This window comes from Martes martes, assembly GCF_963455335.1.
Source record: "Martes martes genome assembly, chromosome: 14".
Classification (NCBI taxonomy): Eukaryota; Metazoa; Chordata; class Mammalia; order Carnivora; family Mustelidae; genus Martes; species Martes martes.
This window is the reverse complement of record NC_137902.1, coordinates 49116416-49138983: the sequence shown is the minus strand read 5'-3', so window position 1 is coordinate 49138983 and position 22568 is coordinate 49116416.

Sequence of the window (22568 nt, the reverse complement as noted above, 5' to 3'; positions counted from 1 at the left end):
ATAAGCTGAGGGAGGAGAGACTTGCCTGAAAAAGGAACAGGACATTTCCCAAAAAGTTCACATACCAGAAGAGGTTAAAAAAAAAAAAAAGTCTCATGATCATAAAGCCACTTACAATACTAAATGCTCCAAGGAAGAGACAGTCTGCAGACAAAAGTCCTTGTAGAAATTATGAGAAGCACATATTGGAAGCAAGGAACAATAAAGAATCAAGTGGCAATAAATTAGTTTATATTCTTAACCCACCAGACACACATAGATTGAAAAAAGAGCAAATGAACGGGCAAAACCGCAGGAATCATCCAGCCTAAACCCCCTCTACCTGCTCCTCTTGACCTTCCTTTGACTTAACTAAAGGAAGCAATGAAGCCGCTTTTGAAACAGACTGTAATGAAGGTGACAGCGAAAGTAACGTATCTGAGAAAGGAGAGAGAAATTCAGCAAAATGTCTCAAGACCCGAACGAAAAAGTATCGAAGGAAACAGAAGAGCCGGCCACAGCAGCAGCTGGCCGGAAGGGCTCCGCGGGAGCCAGAGCGCAGCACTCCCAGCGGAGTCCTAGTAACAGTCACAGACCTTCTGGAGGCCAAGCCCAAAGCCACAGTGGCAGGGCCAGCCCAGCAGGAAGTCGGGACAGCAACAAGAAGAAACACAGGAGACGTTGTTTAAAAATAAATAAATGAGAAGCGTACAGGCACTGACATAGGATTGGGGGAAAAAAGCCAGAGACACAAAAATAAGAAAAAGAAGCCCAAGAACAAAGATAAAGAAAAGGAGAAGAAAGATGACCAAAAAAAGAAGCCCGTCCGTATAAGAGGATGGGTTTTTTAAATCAACTTAAGTCATCAGATTGAATTTAATGTTATAATATAAAGAGAATCAAGCCTTATAAATAATGGAAAACCTGTCCACACTTAGATACTTGCCTCAGAGTTTTGTAACACAAACTGTTGTATAGAATTGGGAGCTGTGACCGTGTAACATGAGGGGCTTTGGTAGGGGTGGAGTGGACTGTGAAAATTTCACATTCGAATCTTTCAAATGTCTGGCAAAAGCTGGTATCGGTTCTAAAAATGTCAGAATAATTTGCTGAATTCATCACAAACCTGTTAGAGGTCATTTAAAAAATTACAATAATAGTTTTCAGTGAACTTAAACACATACACACACACACGCACACTCAGAACACAGAGCTGTCATTATGCTTGTGATAAAAGGCTGAAGCCTTTCTAGCTCAGATCAAGAAAATGTCTATCTCACCATTCTATCCAATATTGTACTAGAGTGCCATATGACAAAACAAAATAGAAAGAAATAAAAGTTACAGATTAGAAGAAGTAAAACTCTTTACAGATGACATAATAATGTATGTATGTAGAAAATCCTAAGAAATATACAATGAAATGACTAAAATAAGAAAAGTTACAAAAATTATAAAATATAAAGTCAGTAAATCAATTGTATTCCTAAATATTGACAATAAGTGATCAGAGAATTAAATATTAAAACATGCTAGTCATATAATAGCATCACAGGCCATATAATAATTAGGAAAGAATTTAACAAAATAGGTACACAGGACCTATGTACCAAAAAAAAAGATTGTTAAAGAAAGTAAAGAAAACTTAAATAAATGGATGTCTCACGATCATAAGTTGAAAGACCCAGTATGGTTCAGATGTCAGTTCTCTCCAAATTCATCTACAGATGCACCACAATCCCATTCAAATCCCATCAGGGTTTCGGTAGAAATTGACAAGCTTATTCTACAAGTTTACGTGAAAATGCCAAGAATCTAGAAGAGCCAGAACAATCATAAAAAGAGGAACAAAGTAGGACTTGCACTGCCCGATTTCAAGATTTCCTAGAAAGCTATGGTAAACAAGACAAAACAGTAGATCACCGTGAGCTCATCGCTGTACTTCATCTGCTGTAAAATGAGTTCCTTGGTCAGAAGCAATGCAAGATGGAAAACCACTGCAGTGAATAAGACACTCTATAGTACATGGGTCATAGTTTTGGAAGAAGTACAGCAGCCAAGAAAAGCAAATCCATATCCAGAGTGTCTCTGCCATGAGATCAAAATCCTATCCCTTACACGTTGAAGGTAGCTCACTGCTTTTCCTAAAGGATAATGCTACACTGGGGGCTCAGTGTTGGTCTCTGTGGGCGGCAGATTAGGCTTTGGTGAGTGGACAGTCCATGTTATTGAGCCTATGCCCAATCTCGGTCACTGCTGCCTTGGCCATTCTGATCTCTGAAGCCTTTGGGCAAGGACAGAGGTGCTGGGAAAAGAAGCTAACTGATGTCCAGAAAACAGATCGTTTTATCTCCCTGATTATAGAAACCCTTCTCTGCTGTAACTACTCTTAAGTGACCACCGGGAAGCAGCTCTTCACATTCTGAGGCCATTTTAGAAAGGTCCGGCCACACACCTGTTCCCCAGGATGCCTTGTGATCAATTTTTAATTGTGCCCTTTCCAAGTCCCTGACCAGCCAGCCAACCATTGTGAAGAGCACGTGGGGGTTCATTAAGCACTCTCTGCTTTTGTATGTGCTTAAAACTTTGCATAATAAAAAATCTAAAAAAATTCTAATGAAAGCTACAAACAACTTCCCCTTATAAATGCACTCAAGAATGTAATGTAAATGTCACCTGGCCACACCAGCCTTCAAAGTTCTGTGTAAACCCAACTTACAATGACTGCGAGCCCCACCCACCCATTCCCACAGCTTAGGAGCACATTCTAGAATAAGGCCACCATGATTCCACCAAGTCTTCTAAAGGGTTCCACATAATAAACCACAAACAAGGCTGAAGGGGACAGCCATTCCCTAGGGCCTCCAACCTCTGGCTCTCCTGTTCCAGCCCCCACCTGTCTGTATCTACTGCTTGAGCAGCCACTTAAAGAGGCTTCATCATTGCTGCTGTTGACCAAAAGACAAGGTGTAGAATCCATTCCAAGGTAAGGGAGGCTAAAATACATGACAGTGTGACATAGGATCCTGAGTCTGGACCTTGGGGAAGGAGTCAGAAATGGCCAAGAGTCACTATTGAGACAGCCGAAATTACAGTACGGGATGTGGATTAGATGATAGTATATTCATGTTAAATTGCCAGATTATGATCACTGCACGGTGGTTATGGAAGAAAGTACCCTCATACTTGGGAAACACACATTGAAGTATCTGGGGGAGAAAAAATAAAACCTGTACATTAAAAGTTTTCCCCCTTAACCCAGGCTCTCAGCCATGTGATTTCCCTCCCAGATGTTATCTCATTTCTAGATATATCTGCCCAGAGGTAGTTCATGCTTTTGCAAGCCAACAGGTTTTAACATCTCCCTTGTGCCAAAAACCAAATTAGGAGCATTCTCTACATTCTGTCCTGCATTTGGCGGTCTTAACTCTATGTCCTGGAGATCACTGCATAAACAGGACACGAAGTGCCTCCTCATTTTTTTTTTTTTACAGCTGAGTAGTGTCCCATGGAGAGATGGGCCGTGATATACTTAAGGAGTTTCCATTTTACAGATCTCTGACCTGTTTCCAATCTTTCGCTGTCCTTTATTAAGACCAAGCAAAATAGCCACCCTGAAGGGACTCAGGACAATTTGGGAACATAAGCATATAATAAAAGTATAATGTTAATTCATCAATAATGTTGCCAGGGATTATATGTTAAATGGCTACTAATGAATGCACATTTTTAAGTCATTAATCAGGAAAATAGATTGGCAAATGCATGATTTATGGTTATGATAAAACAAGGATGTGTACGGGAAGGTCAATGTCAGCAGCTCTCTGTCTTAACCATTAAATCGGTCTGAAGAAGCGTTTTAACACAATGGGATCGTTTTTTTCAGAACTGTGTCAGACAGCGAACTCAATAAATAACAATCCGGAGTAGAAGTAGAACAACTGATGGTGGTGGTCTTATTGAGTCATTAACAAAAGTGTTGACTGGAAGAGTAGGTTTTGGGGATCATTAATGAAAGACACAGAAAAATACAATGTCTTAGAGTTAAAACGACAAGTAAACTTGCCTTCCACGGCACTCTGCCAAGTAAGGCTATACCGGGAGGAGAGGAATTTAACTGTGAGCCAAGAGTCAAATGCAGATTAAGTGTATCTCTCCATATGTGTATACGCACTGATATATATATATATATATATATATATGTTTTGGGGTGGTGGGATTTTTCTTGTCATTGTTAATAAATATAAATTCTGTGTTCACCTTTATCTTCAACATTTTTTCCTTCGGTTCTTAAATTGCAAAAGATAGTAATTTAATTTAATCTAGCCTTAGACAATATCCCCCCAGAGCTCCAGCACACTCAGGCAACTACTCCTGACCTAACAGCCTCTCTTCTTCCAGAAATCAGAGCCTAGGACCCATCCTTTCCTGGCATACATTTCTCTATCATGACAATAGCCTTTCATGGGTTTTCACTCCTCCAACTAGAATTAGGCCTTTGAGGGTAGGATCCATACCTTAATCTTTTGGGCTGTGCAGAGCCTGCCCAGCTGAGGTGGCGCCAGCCCCCCACCTTCCAGAGGCAGCCCAGCAGAGACGCAATGCGCAGTGCGGGCTGCCTGGTGCCGAGGGATGGTCACGCAAACCACGTCCCCTGCGCCCCCAGATGCCGCACGGAGGTCCTCACGGGAGCAGCTCGGGCACAGGGTTCAAGGGCATCGCGCCTGCTTTTGGAGCCACCAAGCCTAGTGTTCCGGCTTTATTGGTCAGAATAGGCCAGGCCATTCCACCAAACACATGTGACATCGCGACAGCCAGAGGCAGCAAGGTTTCCCTCCCAGCGACAGGCAGGCACAGGCAGAGTGCACCGCTCACCTGGGCAGCACTCCTCCAGGGGGTGGCTGGGGCCGGGCGGCTTCTCTAGTGTGTCTCCACCGCCTCAGATTCCTCCTCTTTCACGGAGGGTAAAAGCCAAGGATCTGGCAAGAAACCATGCTAGACATCATTTCCTGCCAACTTCCACGGCCTGGCTGGGCTGGGAAACACCGGTTCGCGTGGGCCAAGGAATGGGACGGCCAGCGTCGGGCCGAAACCCACCCTCCCCGAGATTTCTCGAGGGCCCTCTGCCGCCCTCAGAAATCCATTTTGGGATTCCCCCAGCCGGGGTCGGCTCACTGTCTGCACTTACTCTCCCTGACTGATCCGCCAGCTGGAGGCTCAAGGGAATGTCGAGGTCAAAGGGCACACACCTGAGCCCAAACTCGGCTCCCGCCCCACCGAACGGTGTGCCTTGACAAGTGACAAGGTCTCCCCTTCCGAAAACTCCAGGTACTAGAGTATCTCCCTCACGAAGCTGCTGTGAGGGCTCAGTAAGTTAACGAGGGGACGGTGTCTCCATCATGCTGTCTAGGATTCCTCTTCCCCTAAGTATCCAACCCTCAGAGGCTGCCCACCAGGAGGCGCTCACGAAGACCTGAATGGGGGAAAATGACTGATTCTAGAGCGCTGGGCCAAGTAAGTGGCCTTGAAGGAAGAAGAGCTTCTCCAGACAGGATGGCCGTGTTCTCCTTGAATGAGAGCTGAGTCCCACAGAAAGAGCCCTCTGGGGACCTGGGTGTCCCTGTCACAAGCTCCCTGGAACCTCCTTGTCTGAGTCCAGCCACGCCTCTCCTTTTAAAGTCAGACCTTTGGGTGTTTGTCTGTGCCCAGGCTGCCCACTCTGGGGTGCGGGTGGAGTGGGCAAGCCTGTGGGAGCCAGGCCTGTGCGCAGAGAGCATGTGCACAGGCAGGGTCTAGGCTTGGGCTTAGGGTGTCCAGAGAGAGAACGGCCACTCTGACAACCCCCAAGTCATGCCGAAGATCTTCCTCTCACGTGTGAAGGCACCGGACTCGAGGAGAGGACGGGTAGAGGACATTTGTCGCCCAGCAGCAACAGACGGGCCTGCACTGACTCCCGTGTTTGCCACGTCGCTTGCTGACGCTGTGAAAATCCAGTCCCTAGTTTCTGCACCAACACCTCCTCTACTAATGCAGAGACCGCACTGCAAAAGAGGCAGTCTCCTGTGCCAGAGCGCCCCAGGCCTGCCTCCCTACCACCCCCGTTCTAGTGTGCTCCCACAGAGGAGGACACAGCAATGGCACAATGGTGGGGAGGAGTCTCTCCTCAGGATAGCTGTGAAATTCCTGGGGGACAAGTCCTCACCCTGGAATGTGCCCTTTCCAGACAAGACCAGCTCCAAGAAATGAGCATGTTTTCAAGTAGAGTCCTCTTTCTCTGGAGAAAGATTTTCCAAATATGAAAGGATGAAGGTTCTTGTTTTGCAGGCAGCAGAAAATCAGTGCAGGTGGTCAGGGGAAGACGTGGGGTTATGGACACAGGGACTGGACCCTCTGGACCCGGCATCTAACATTCATTCAATGAGCAGGGCCAAGGGAACCAGGAGAGCCCACCCGCTACCCACGTCAGGGTGCGGAAACTGCACCAGGCCGGTGCCACGAGTCTGGATCTGATTTTCTCATTTACTGGTCACGGAACCTTCGTCTATGTTAGTGTCTGAGCCTCTGTTTGTCAACTAGAGAGAAAATTCCTTCCCCAGACTGCTTCACAGGGTTCTCCTGATGAACTGGGCCGGGGGTGGGGGGGCTATGAAAACACTTTGTGACCCAGAAAAAATTGTTTAAAAAGAAAGCTTTATGGGGTGCCTGCGTGACTCAGTGGGTTGAAGACTCTGCCTTCAGCTCAGGTCATGATCTCAGGGTCCTCGGATCGAGCCCCGCATCGGGCTCTCTGCTCAGCAGGGAGCCTGCTTCCCCCTCTCTCTCTGCCTGCCTCTCTGCCTACTTGTGATCTCTCTCTGTCAAATAAATAAAAATAAAATCTTTAAAAAAAAAGAAAGAAAGAAAGAAAGCTTTGTTATCATTGTAGTTATTAAGCTAAATGCCAGCTCTCCAGGAACCTACAATCCAGTTGTGGAAATAAATTAAAATACACGAAGCAGTTAAAGTAGCAAACCGTGACAGTCTGCACTTGGCACAAAACAGTGTTATCAAAATTACACACAGTGAATGTCTTGAAGAAGAGACAGGTGTAGAATGAATCAGACGGAACAAATTTCATGAAAATGGTCGGGGTAAGAACTGCAGTGAGTCCTGGGAAAAGAGAAGGTTGTGGAGAAATTGGCAGAAGAGGGAAGACTGTAATAGTGTGGGTGTGTGTTTAAGTACAAAAGTCTCATGCAAGGCTAGAGAAACACACTCGAGACTACGGAGGGTGGGAAATAGATCTCCGCCAGGGGTTGGCAAGCTGTGAGGGTTCAATAAGTCATATTGTGTGTGTGTGTGTGTGTGTGTGTGTGTGTGTGTGTGTGTGTGCAAAAACTGTTTTTTAGCATGCAATCTAAGAAAGATTTTTACATTTTTTAAGATGTTATACACCTATTAGAATGGCTAAAATCAAGAATACTGACAACACCACGTGCTGGTGAGGTTGTGGAAGAGTGGGAACTCTCACTCATGGCTGGTAGGAATGCCGAACGGTACCCCCACTTTGGAAGATAGTTTGGTGGTTTCCAACAAAATTAAACATACTCCTACTATATGATTCAGCAGTGACACTCCTACCAAAGGAGCTAAAAACTTATGTTCACACAGAACCCTGAACACAGATATTTACAGTAGCTTTATTCGTAATTGCCAAAGCTTGGAGGCACCCAAGATGTCCTTGACCAGCTGGTACACGCAGCAATGGAATATTGGAATATTATTTAGAGCCAAAGACAAATGAGCTATTAAACCACACAGAGACATGGAGGAAACTTCAATGAATATTACTAAATGAAAGAAGCCAATCTGAAAGGATTACATATTTTATGAATCCAACTATGTGACCTTCTGGGAGAGGGAAAGGCAAAACTACGGAGACAGCGAAGAGAGGAGTGGTTGGCCAGGATTAGAGGGGAGGGAAGGATGACTCGGTGAAGCACAGAGGATTTTTAGAGCAGTGCAACTACTCAGTATGGTACCATAATGGGACATATAGGTCACTATACATTTGTCCAAATCTATAGAATGTGTGACACCAACAGTGAGCCCTAATGTAAACTATGGACTTTGGGTAATTATGTGTCAGTGTAGGTTCATCAATTGTAAACAAAGGTACCACTCTGGTGGGGGATGGCAATAATGGAGGAGGCTATGCACGTGGGGATATATAGATGATATATGGAAAATCTCTGTCCTTTCTGCTCCATTTTGCTGTGAACCTAAAACACTCTAAAAATTAAAGTCTCTAAAAAAAATTAAAAAAAAATAAATAAAAAAAAATTAAAGTCCCTTGAGGGTTTTGGAGGGGCAGAGGGTGGGAGGTTGGGTGAGCCTGGTGGTGGGTATTAAGGAGGGCACGTATTACATGGAGCACTGGGTGTGGTGCATAAACAATGCATGCTGGAACGCTGGAAAGAAATTTTAAAAATAAATAAAAATTTAAAAAAATTAAATGTTATAAGGAAATAAATGTTATAAGAAGAAGAAAAAAAGAGGAGGAGGGGGGCGCCTGGGTGGCTCAGTGGGTTGAGCCTCTGCCTTCGGCTCGGGTCATGATCTCAGGGTCCTGGGATCGAGCCCCACAGCGGGCTCTCTGCTCAGCAGGGAGCCTGCTTCCCCCTCTCTCTCTGCCTGCCTCTCTGCCTACTTGTGATCTCTGTCTGTCAAATAAATAAATAAAATCTTAAAAAAAAAAAAAAAGAGGAGGAGGAATGACATAGACCTTATATATCCCACAAACCTCAAGTATGCAAAGAAAGTTTATAGATCCCTGGTCCAAAGGACAAACATCTAGACTGAATGACAATGAAAATACAATATAACTAGGGCAGCTGGGTGGCTCAGTCGGTTAAGTGTCCAACTCTTGGTTTTGGCTCAGGTCATGAATGCAGGGTCGTGAGATGAAGCCCCGTGTGAGGCTCAGCGCTCAGTGCACAGTTTGCTTGAGATCCTCTTGTCTTCTGCTCCCTCTGCCCCCTCCCAGCTCATGCTCTCTCTTTCTTTAAATAAAATCTTTTTTTTTAATTTAAATTTTTAAATAAACATATAATGTATTTTTATCCCCAGGGGTACAGGTCTGTGAATCTCCAGGTTTACACACTTCACAGCACTCACCACAGCACACACCCCCACCAATGTCCATAACCCCACCACCCTCTCCCGACCCCCCTCCCCCCAGCAACCCTCAGTTTGTTCTGCGAAATTAAGAGTCTCTTATGGTTTGTCTCCCTCCGGATCCCATCTTGTTCCATTTATTCTTTTCCTGCCCCCCAAGCCCCCCCACATTGCATCTCCACTTCCTCTATCAGGGAGATCATATGATAGCTGTCTTTCTCCGATTGACTTATTTTACTAAGCATGATTTTAAAAATACAACATCACTAAATTTCTGTTATGCAGCTAACACAGCGCTGATAGGGAAAAAAGAGGAAAAGCCTCAGATCAGTAAGTCTGATGTCCCATGATAGGAAACCAGGAGAAGAAGAGCACACTGAATCAGAAGTCACCCAATACAGTGTAGATAACTTGAATAGCCCTATATCCACTAAGGGAATTGAAGTCATAATTTTAAAATTCCCCCAAAAGAAATCTCCAGGCACAGATGTCTTCACCACTAAATTCTATCAGACAAGTAAGGAAGAAATAACACCAGTTCTACATTGTCACTTAGGAAAATAGGTGAGAGAAACCTTGCTAATTCACTTCTTTTTAGCTTTATTGAGATACAATTGGCAAAAAAATCATATATACTTGCGCCGTACGATGTGATGATTTGGGAGATGTATACACCGTGGAATGATTGCCACAATCAATTTAGTTAACGCATTACCTCACAGCTACCAGTTCTCTGTGTGTGATGAGAACACTTAAGATTTACTCTTCTAGGGATGCTTGGGTGACTCAGTGGATTAAGCGTCTGCCTTCAGCTCAGGTCATGATCCAAGGGTTCTGGGATCGAGTCCCACCTTGGGCTCCCTGCTCAGTGGGGAGCCTGCTTCTCCCTCTGCTTGCTGCTCCCTCTGCTTGTGCTCTCTTTCTGACAAATACATAAAAACTTTAAAAATATATATTTAAAAAAAAGATTTACTCTTCTAGCAAATTTCAAGTACAGTGTTACTATGGTGACCACGCTATACATTAGATCCCCAGAACTTTCTCATCTTTCTTTTTTTTTTAAAGACCTAATTGGCTTTATTAAGTGATGTATGAATCGGGCAGCCTTCTCCCTAGCAAGTAGAGGGGACCTCTGAGGAGTTGTACAAAATGGAAGGTTTGTATAGGAAGGAGGGTGGGGCAAAAAAATTATAAGCAAAAGAAAAAAAAAAGAGTTGTTCCAGGCAAGGTGACTCTCCCTTGGTTGAGGAAGAGCAGGGATCTTATCATGCAGATTACTTCTTCTTTTGGGGAAAAGAGAGGGTCTAGGTGATAGATCACCTCATTGGTGCTTATCAGAAAATTCCTGACTGACCAGTTATGACCACTGTTCTGGGGGACATTGAAACTGCGATCAGGTTAGGTGTCAATCCCTAGTTTGGCAACTTGGCCGAACTGATATCATTTTGGGCCTGTGGCTTTCTTTTTAACAATTCCTTGGTTTGGATCAGACTTGGCTTATGGAGAGAAGTGATCCAAAAGGAAGGCATTGGTGCCACTCTCAGCTCCTATCTGAGGTTCTCAGAAGTTGTTGCTGTTTGTGTGGTATCCGTAAGTCATAAGGTTTTATTTAACCTCTGTGATATTCACAGGTCACAGCTTCAGGTTCACATTCTTTAAGCCAGTTGTTTTCTTTGCAGAACCTATTCATTTAATAACTTCAAAGTTTGTACCCTTTATTTATTTGTCAGAGAGAGAGAGTGCACACAAGCAGGCAGAGTGGCAGGCAGAGGCGGAGAGAGAAGCAGGCTCTCTGCCGAGCAAGAAGCCCAATGTGGGACTCCATTCCAATGTGGGACTTCGACCTGAGTCGAGGGCAGCGGCTTAACCAAATGAGCCACCCAGGCATCCCCAAAGTTTGTATCCTTTGACCAACATGGCCCCTGGCAATCACCATTCTACTCACATGTCACGGATAGATCATGCAGTGTTTGTCTTTTTATATCTGGATTATCTCACTTTTCATATCCTTCAGATTCATCCATGTTGTCACAAATGGCAGAATTTCCCTTTCTTATGGCTGAATAATATTCCAGTGTGTGTGTGTGTGTGTGTGTGTTGACATCTTCTTTACCCATTTAGCTATTGCTGGACACAGGTTTCCATATCTCAGCTGTTGTCTGTTGTGAATAATGCTGCAGTGAGCAGGGAGGTACAGATATCTCTTTGAGATTCAATTCATTTTATAAAGCCAACGTTACCCTGATGCCAAAACAAGACCATTACAAAAAACAAAACAAAACAAAACAAAAATGTCAAAACACTAAAGATCAATATCCCTCAAAAACCCATAACAAAATATTAGCAAAGACAATTCAATAATATATTAAAAATCTTATACAACATGATCAAGTAGAGCTTTATTCCAGGGATACGAACTTGGTTCAAATTTTAAAAATCAGTCAGTATGTTCTATCGATCCTGACAGGCTGAAGAAGAAAAATCACATGATCCTATCAGTTGACGCAGGAAAAGCATTTGAGAAAATGCAATACTCGTTCACAAATAATCTCAGAATACTAGACATAGACAAGAGCCACTTCAACTTAATAAAAAGCATTTCCAGGGAATACTTCCAAACCCATCTTATGAAGCAAGCATTACTCTCATACCAAAACTGGATGACACTCTAAGAAAATTATAGGCTAGTATCCCCAATGAGTACAGATGCAAAAACTCTCACAAAATACTAGCAAACAGAATTTACTAGCATGCTAAAAGTATGATACACCATGATCAAACTGGATTTATCCCTGAGATGCAAAGAAAATGCAAGATAAGCACATCAATAAATGTGATGCACCACATTAACAGAATGAAGGATAAAATCATATGATCTTCTCAATAAATGCAGAGAAAGAATGAACAAAATTCAAGATCATTTCATGATAAAAACTCCCAACAAATTAAGTGTAGAAGAAATGTAACTCAATGTAATAAAGGTCATATATATATATATATATGTATGTCATATCTGTATATAAAGATCATATATATATAAGCCCATAGCTGACATCATACTCAACTGTGAAAAGCTGAAAACGTTTCCTTTAAGATCAGAAACAAGACAAGGATGCTCATTCTCACCACTGTATTCAACATAGTACTGGAAATCATAGCCAGAGCAATTAGGCAAGAAATAAAAGGCCTCTAAATTAGAGAAGAAGAATAAAACGGTATTGGTTTCCCAATAATATAATCATATCCCTAAAGATTACACACACAAAAAAAACCAGTTAGAATAAATCCAGTAAAATTACAGGATACAAAATCAATATAGAAACATCAGTTGCATTTCTTCACACTAAGAATAATTGGAGAGGGGCGCCTGGGTGGCTCAGTGGGTTAAGCCTCTGCCTTCGGCTCAGGTCATGATCCCAGGGTCCTGGGATCGAGTCCCGCATCGGGCTCTCTGCTCAGCAGGGAGCCTGCTTCCCCCTCTCTCTCTCTACCTGCCTCTCTGCCTACTTGTGATCTCTCTCTGTCAAATAAATAAATAAAATCTTAAAAAAAAAAGAATAATTGGAGAAAGAAACTATAAAAACATTCCCACTATAACAGCATCAAAATAACAAAATAGGAATAAATTTAACTAAGAGGGTAAAAGACTTATACTATTAGACTTATGAAAACTAAGACATTGATGGAAAAAATTGAGGAAGACACAAATAAGTGGAAAGATATACCACGTTCATGTACTGGAAGGACATTGTCGAAATATGCATACTACCCCAAGCAATCTACAGATTGAACACAATCCCTATCAAAATTTCACTGGAAGGGAATTTTACAGAAATAGAGAAAACAATCCTCAAATGTGTATGGAACCACAAAAGATCCCATATAGCCAAAGCAATTTTCAGAAAGAAAAACAAAGTCAGAGGCATCACACTTCCTGCCTTCAAACTCTATTACAAAGCTACAGAAATCAAAACAGTACGGTACACACAGACCAATGAAACAGAATAAAGAACCCAGATACAAACCCAATTGTATATTCGGTTAACTAATCTTTGAAAAGGGTACCAAAAATGCACGATGAGGAAAGAATAATTTCATCAACAAGTGGTGTTAGGAGAATTGGTTATCCACATCAAAAGAATTAAACTGGACCCTTATCTTACACCACACCTAGAAATTAACTTGAAATGGATTAAAGACTTAAATGTTAAAATCTCAAACTGTAAAACTCCTGGAACATAGAGAAAAGCTCCCTGGCATTGCCTTGGTGATGTTTTTGGATATGAAATCAAAAGCAAAGATAACAAAAGCAAAAAATAAGCCAGTGGGACTACATCAAAATAAATCTTCTCCACAGCAAAGAAAACAATCAGCAAAATCAAAAGGCAAACTATGGATGAAAGAATTTGCAGACAATATATCTGATTAATATCCAAAATATATAAATAATTCAATAATGACAACAAAAAAAACTCATTTTAAAATGGCAAAGGATCTGAATTTTTCCGAAGATATACAAATGGACAACAGATACACAAAAAGGTGCTCATCATCACCAGTCATCACAGAAACACAAAGCAAAACCACCAGTGAGATGTCATTTCCCGCCCATTAGGATGGCATTTATCAAAATGACAAGAGATAAGGGTTAGGGAGGATGATAAAAGGGAAACTTGCATACTGCTGGTGGGAATTTAAATTCATACCATACAAAAAACAGTATGACAGTTCCTCAAAAAATCAAAACTACCATCTGGTCCAGCAATCCCCCTTCTGGGTATGTATCTGAAGGAAACAAAATCAGTATCTTGAAGACATATATATATATATATATATATATCTGCACTCCCATGTTCATTGCAACATGACTCACAATAGCCAGGCTAGGGAAATTCTCTCAGTGTCCATCAATGGATGAATGGACAAAAAAGATGTGAGATTATTATATGATGGGCTATTTGAAACAACATAAATGAACATTTGCAACAACATAAATAAACCTAGAGAACATAGTGGGCGATACAGAGAAAGACAAATACAGTATGATCTCACATGTATGTGGAATCTTTAAAAATAAATAAATAAAAGTCAAACTCATAGAAACAGACTGTAAAATGGTGGTTACTAGAGCCTGGGAAGTGGAGGAGATGGGGAAATATTGGTCAAAAGGTACAAGACTTCAGTTATAAGATGAATATAACTGAATTGGTACCTAATACACAGCATGGTGACTACAGTTAATACACCGTGTTAGGTACTTGAAATTTGCTGAGAGAGCAGCTCTTGGCACTCTTACTGCTATACACACACACACTATGTGAGGTGATGACTATGTCAATTAACTTGATGTGTCAATCATGGCACAAAATTTACATATGTCAAATCATCACATTGCTACTTTAAATATATACAATTTTCATTGTTAATTATACTCAACAAAGCTAAAAAGTTAAAGAACATCTATAAAAAACCTATACTAACATATTTAATGGTGAAAGAGGGATTGTTTTTCCCTAAGTTCAAGTACAGGACAAAGATGTCTGCTCTCACCACTGCTAGTCAACATAATGCCAGAAGTTCTAGCCAATGCTAGAAAAGACATAAATTCGTCCCATTTGCAAATGACATAATAGACCTCATAGAAAACCCCCAAAGAAGGGACGCCTGGGTGGCTCAGTTGGTTAAGCAGCTGCCTTCGGCTCAGGTCATGATCCCAGCATCCTGGGATCGAGTACCACATCGGGCTCCTTGCTCGGCAGGGAGCCTGCTTCTCCCTCTGCCTCTGCCTACTACTCTGTCTGCCTGTGCTCGCTCTCTCTCTAACAAATAAATAAATTAAAAAAAAAAAAGAAAACCCCCAAAGAGTATACTAAAACAAGACAAAATAAAAGACAACACTCAGCTCTTAGAACTGAGAGTAAAGTTGTAAGATATAAGTTCAATATATTGTACTGCTCTAGATCCATGGGAACTGAAATGAAAAATATAATAGCACCTATAGATGGGAAAAGTCTTTTAAATACTTAAGTATAAATATAACAAAATGAGTACAGGACTGAATGGAAAACATGACAAAATGTTGATGAGAAAAATTAAGGAAGTTCTAACTAAATGCAGAGAGATAGCATATTCATGGATTAGTACATTCAACAGAGCGTCCTCAGTACATATACACGCTTACTGGAATTCCTATCAAAATCTCAGGAAGATTTTTATTTCATATATAGACATGATTATTTTAAAATGTTGTGTTAGGAAGATTAAAAGGCAACACACATACTAGGAGACAATATTTGCAAATCACTTATTGGATAAAGGACTCATGTACAGAATATATGAAGAATACTCAAAATTTAACACTAAAAAGGGGGAAAAAATCCCATTAGAAAATAGAAGACATGGAATGTTGCAGCAAAGAAGAGATACAGATGACAAAAACAGCACATGATAAGACATTCTACTAGCCATCATTGAAATGCAAAATACGGCCATGGTGAGCGATCACTGTGTGGGGAGACCGAGGCAGAATTTGGAAGGCAGAGGACTGCAGGAAGAGGAAGGAGCAATCAGGGAATGAGCCCTGGAAATCTGCAAAGGGATCCCCTCGACTTTTTGGCTGAATATGAATCTGTACACATACAGGGTAAAACCCAATAGAGCTGGGTAAGGAAGACTAGAACATTTTCCGGGGAGCTTTAAGCCAAAGCATTCACAGAGATCACACAGGGCTAGGTATCATTTTCATCCTACAAGCCAGAGTGGAGGGACTTCGATGAGTACATGGGGTACATGAGTACAAACCCCAGAAGAGTCACATCTAAATAGTACAACAAATTACCTGAGAGTACAAGATAATCTAGACTTGCCCTTAAAAATCTTAAAAGGGATGCTTCGAAAGGACTGAGATGAACCATCAGTATCCTAAACGCCTTCCAAAATAAACCTAACGCTCTTAAAAGTAATGCGACAAAGTACAGCACAGTTAACACAAGACGGAAGGGCCCTGCTAAAACTACCAGGTATATGAAAACGGAAGAAAGTGTTACCCACAACTGTGAGGGAAGCTAATGAGGAAAAAAATCCAAATCACCTACATGATGGGAACATATCGGAGAGACAGGAGCCAACTTGAAGATGAACCCGGTGAGTAGGTCTGGGTCAATTTAAACAGGAAAAGATAATGATAGCAATGGATTACAACATACAGAATAAAATAAATATCCACGAGTCCACATTAGTATAAGTGAATAAATAGGAGAGAAAGATTGGTTCTTTCTTTTCAGTAAAATTCAAATTTATAAATGTAGAAGAAATGATGGAAATTTAACAAATCACCATTTGGGAAATACCACAGTTGTAATTATTGCTAGCAAGAATTTTCAACAAATGTTAAAATTAGTGAGCCGAAATATGATGAAAAAGGAAATATTTGATTGGTCTAAAATATGTCCGCAGAAGATACTTACTGATAATAAAAAAAAAATTATGACTTCACAAAGGGCAAACCTGGCAGACCCCAGACTGAGCAAAAGTTAAAAGGTTAACACTGTGAGTGATGAGACACACTGATATCCTCTACCTCTGGATAAAATACCTGAAGCAGGTGCAACAAGACTTTTGCGGTTTTTTTGCCAAACTTACATAAACTCAACCTAATCGTGAGAAAATATCAGACAAAGCCAAGTTGAGGAAGATTATGCAAAATAACACTACATAGGTGTCAAAGTCATGAACTGTCTTAAGTTGGGGGAGACTAAGGACACATGGTACTGAAATGCAAAGTGGGATCCTGCATTGGATGCAGAGCAAAAACATGACATCAGAGGGACAGCTGGTGAAATCTGAAGACGGTCTAGAGACTCATAAATAGCCCTGAATCGATCAAATTCTTTCTCCTCTAAGATCAGGAGAATGTCCTTAACCATTTTTTTCAATATTTTACCAAATACCCTATTCATTTCAATAAGATAAGAAAAATAAAAAAGATATCCAGATTAGAGAGGAAAAATTAAAATTGTCTTTATTGATCATTGTCACACTCAAATGCATAAAAAATCCCTAAGAATATATTACAAATCTACTGGAATTAATAAGAGAAAGGTTGCAGGATACAATCTCAATATACAAAAAATTATTGTATTTCCATTTATTATGGAGCAGCAACAAACAACTGGAAAATGAAACAAAAGCAACCAAGAAATTGAGTATTTAGGATTAAAATATAGGCAAGATCTAAACACTGAAAATCTATAAAACATTCCTAAAATTTAGAAAGACTTGAAGAGATATGCCATATTTATGGGCTATGGGCTAAAAGACTAAATATTGGGGCGCCTGGGTAGTTCAGTCGTTAAGCGTCTGCTGGTCCTGGGATCAAGCCCTGCATCAGGCTCCCTGCTCAGTGGGAGGCCTGCTTCTCCCTCTCCCAACTCCCCCTGCTTGTGTTCCCTGTCTCCCTGTGTTTCCGTCAAACAAATAAATAACCTTAAAAATAAATAAATAAAAAATAAAAGACTAAATATTAAGATATCAATTTTCCCCAAATTGATCTACAGAGCCAGTGTAATGCCTGTCATTATCCTCAGCAGTCTTTTTGTAGAAATTGATAAGCTGACTCTAAAATTTATATGGAAATGCAAAGAACCTGTAATAGAATCTGGGGGACTTAGACGACCTGATTTTGTTCTATCATATAGCTATAGTATTCAGCAGAAAGGAGAGTTGGCTTAAAGTAGCCATGTAGGCCGATGGACTATGAAGTTCAGAAATGGGTTCCGTTCATATGCAGTCAGTTGACTTTCAACAAAGATGCCAAGATAATTCAGTGAAGGAGGGGCACCTGGGTGGCTCAGTGGGTTAAAGCCTCTGCCTTCCGCTCGGGTCCTGATCCCAGGGTCCTGGGCTCAAGCCCCACATCGGGCTCTCTGCTCTGTGGGGAGCCTGCTTCCTCCTCTCTCTCTGCCTGCCTCTCTGCCTACTTGTGATCTCTGTCAAATAAATTAATAAAATCTTAGAAAAAAAAAGTCAATGAAGGAAAGGGCAGTCTTTTCAATAAACAATGCTAGAACAACTAGATACCCTTAACTAGTTGGGTTAAAAAAAAAAAATCTCAACCCTTACCTCACACTACATACAAAAGTTAACCTTGGCTAGATTACAGAATGTTTATAAAACTTTACTCATAATAGTCAAAATTTGGAAACAATCCAAACCAAAACAAGTTAACAGATGAAGTCCCGTGTATTCAAACATGGACAATCACTCAGCAATGAAAAGGAACTAGTGATAAATGGGACGACAGGAATCTCGAAACCATTACTCTGAGTGAAAGAAGTTGGACACAACAGAGAACATACCATATAGTTCTATTTATATGAAGCTTTAGTAAAGGTAAATCTCGTTGATTGCACCAGACAGCAGGGCAGTAGGGCTAGGGCTGGGTTGTGGGCATTAACGGCAAAGGGCCATAAGGAAAACTCCCTTTATCGGGATTTTAATGATTACAAAAGCATAAACATTCATCAAAGCTCTTCAGTCTACAGGTTTTATATGAGCATATTTTACTGTATGTAAATTACACCTCATTAAAACTAACCTTTAAAAATTAACTATAAATATACAATTTTCTGCTCATCCTTGCAACCGCATCCCCTGTATCTGTGGTCCTCAAAACGTTAGTGTGCTTCAGTCACCTGGGAGGCTTCATTAAAAATTCGTCTTCCCAGGCCCAAGCCCAGGAGTATGGGGGCAGCCTGGTACTTGGCATCGGGAAGAAGCATCTTTACACGATTCTGATTCAGGTGTCCTCAGACCACACTTTGGAAAACTGGCCCTGAGTGGACTTTGGCATTACATTTGTTTCCTGGATCAGACTCGGGCCATGTTTGATCATCTGGTAAGATCAGGTAAGAGCCCTGAGCTGCCCTCAGGCCCAGCATTTCCAATGGAGGGCTGGCGTTGTCACTGGAGCTCAAAATGGCAGATAGTGTGATATCCTTTCTTCAGAGACTGCCTGGGTTTTAATCCCAGCTTAAGTGACTGATCAAGCCATGGCCCTGGTCTCAGAAATGCTGTTAAGTATTTGCTGCGCTGTCACCTTTTCTAAGCCGGCAAGGAGGGCCAACGGAAAGTTCTTGAATAACTGTCATTGGCTTTGGCAGTTGGTAGGCTTACCCCCCACCCCCAGCTAAGTTGCCAGGGCAACCAAGCCACCTCCCATCAACCCTCAGTGGTGCTGCCTCCCTCCCTGAGGCAAGACAAGGTTTAGGTTGAGGAGAAAGTGAAGTGGGTAGTCCCTTCGAGGGTTTAGGGACCCAGGCCCTAACAGGGTCTCAGAAATGCAGGAGCCTCCTGAAGCTGTCTTTCAGAAGCTGAGTCACGAGGAAGCCTCAGAGCCGTTGCCAGCCTTGGGAGGAGCCGCCAACGGAGGCGACCGCTGAGAAGAAAATCCTTCCATTCAGTCCTGAAGGGAAGAATACTTTGCCACATGGGTCCCCAGGTGGGGTGAGCCCAGGTTTCTCACAGGGGGAGTAGACGGAGGGGCATGGGGAATGGTGAGGTGGGGATTCACCAGAAGCTTCCAATGGACCTAGATAAATATATGAAAATAGAACAGGACCAAAGCTTTTAGCACAAAAGCTGGTAGAGGGAGGGGAGAGGGTAGAGGTATAATGATCCCAAGGAATCAGCCTCAGGAGGCCACAGTAACCACACACCAATGTGGCCCTGAGCTGGCTGGCAGCGAGAACAGAGCACAGAGATGACAGCAGACTAGACTCCTGGACAGCAGAAGGCTTTTTTAGGACGGGAAATTGATTTTGTGACTCCTGAGCAAGGTAGCAAGCCAGAGCCTCTCTTGCTTCCTTACACTTGAGACAGGGAGCTCTTAGTTCAGAGAGAGGATAGTCAGGGGTTCCAAATCAAGGAAAATGAGAAATGGTTTAGCTCAAAAGGAAGCTGACCCAAAGCTATTGCCTTGAAGCCGATAAAGACTACCCCAACCTCAGGACCCCGCATTCGCAGGACCTGTCCTCCAGTTCACTCCCTCCTGGCTGCCCATCCAGGGCACGTTGTCTAAACTGGATTTTCTGCTTTTACTGATTTAACAAACTCAAGTCAATTTGTGGACACAGACAGAAATTTAGAAACAAAAGCAAAAGCAGTGAGCCACATGCTGGGAAGTGAGCCCTGGGAAGCATCTGGACCTCTTCTCAGACCGTGCATTGCTGGGGACTCCAGGAAGGAGCTGGCTGGCAGGACAAGGAGCACAAGAAATGCCTCATCAGTAACTGCGGAGGGGTCCCGGGTTAGAGGGTCAGACAAAGTTTACCCTTTCCTGCTTCCCGTCAGTCTTGAGGTCTAGCTGCGCTTCCCTCCCCTGCAGCCTACACCCAGGATAACCTGCTGGGATGTGGGGATAGTGGGGTCAAGGGCAGGCACAGGAGCACGATATAATTCTCTTACCTAACCTTTTTCATAGCCCTTTGGACGTGATCCTCCCAGCAATATGTACCTCGATCCAAGATCAAAAGCATATTTTACTTCCCTGCCTCTGCCCCATCCAGGAGCTCAGAAGTTGTGCACAAAATACCTGGCAACCTGTTCCTGGGGATCTGATCCGAATGGAAGTAAAGAAAATAGGAGCCAAGAGGGAACTCTGAGTGTGTTTCCAGACCTATTATAATAAGACACTAGCAAGCACACTCAGTCCCACGGGTCAGTGAAGCAGCACATGAGGGTTACCAATGGTCAGGAGCAGAGATGGGTGCAGCTTTTAGGTGGGCTGGAAATCTCCAAAAACAGGAGATCTTCTTTAAGAGAAATAAGGCCACATTACAAATACAAAATAAATAAGGCCCAGAGCTTGGGAGGGGGAGCCCCTAAAAGTCAAGACCCAAGAACCTCGGGGTAAATAGCCAGTGGTCTTGAAAGTGGCTGGTGAAGATGTTAGCGAGATGAGACTTGAGTTTGGTGAGCCCCAAAGGATGGGCAGGATTTGGAAAGACCTGTGTGGCAGGATGAACAAAGAGACTGAAGAATGCCAGAGAGCTGCCAGGGAACCCCAGGGGCAGACCAGTCCAGCTGGACAGAAACTTGGCAAAGCACAGGTGAAGAGACGAAGGCAAGGAATGAGCTGGTCAGCCTGGGAGGCCTTGAGTACAGCCCATGGCATCTGAATGGGATTTCACTGGCAACAGGAACCACAGACTTCCCCCCCCCCCCACATGTTGCTGAGAGACCTGAATAAAATGTTTTGGGAAGACTAGCCCAGCTGTGTTGTTTTAAGGCAATGAAATTAAGGCAATGAAAATAAAGGGGGCTTTATTTTATTACTTTTTTTTTTTTACAAGAGTCTAGGGTTTGGGGACAAGGGCTGGCCCCTAGGTTGTGGCTGTATGGAAGGGAGTAAAAGGAAATAACCACCTCGATGGGCTTTGGTGGTTTATGGCCCAAGAAGGGAAGGACTCCAAGACGACTATAGAGTTTCTGCTGAGTGTTAGAGAAGAGCTATAGCAGGAAGGGGGTCGGGGGAAGCCAAGGTCAAGGGCACATTCGAAGGGAAAAATAGGATTCTAGACATTTGGACTTGAGGTGATGGAGGAACTATGGATTTTTAGATGGTCATCTGACACGTGGGAGGTGAGGAATGGAGAAGTCCCATTCGGTAATCAGAGTGTCCATCCATCCATTCATTCAACACGCATTTGTTGGTAACCTCCGCCACAGCCAGCCCTGTGCTGGGTGTCAAATGGTGTAAGAGGCAATGTGTTCCCTCCCCTTGGATAATTAAACTTAGGCTCTCAAGAGAGAAGAGACAGAGGGGAAACTAGTCGAGTAGGGCAAGGTCTGTTGGGCGTGGAACGAACACGAAGTGGGGGAGCTGGCTGTGACATGTCACCCTGTGTCTTCCAGAAAGTATTTCACTCCACTGACCTGTGGATCCATATGGATACCCCTTCCCTTCTCCCCCACCCTACTTGTGTTCATCCCCAAAGGAAGGGCTTGTCTGAAAAGAACGGTGGTCCCAGAGCCCACAGCTGTACTCTGGTCAAGGGTCCTTGAATAAAATTGGTAGTAAAGACAATGAGAGGGATTCACAGAATGGAGAAATCCCTAAGAAAGGAGGTTAGATATACAGGGCCACCACACTCCTGGATTCCAGAGGAGGTGGGATTGAATCTGAATCCTAAATGGGGAGGGGCTCGCATACATGAAAAAGGGAAGGCAGACCTGGCCCTAAGGATAAGCAAAGTCAGCCTCACCTAATAGAAAGTACCTGATCTGATATTGGGCAAATCCTCATTAACCGGTAAAACCTCGGCTATGAGGAGGAAGCAGCAGCCATCCCCACAGCCGCTGTGTTGAAGCAGAGACCCTGTCCCCGGTGAAGGTGGTGTGATTCCATATGGCATACTTGCCTGACCCTTCTTGGG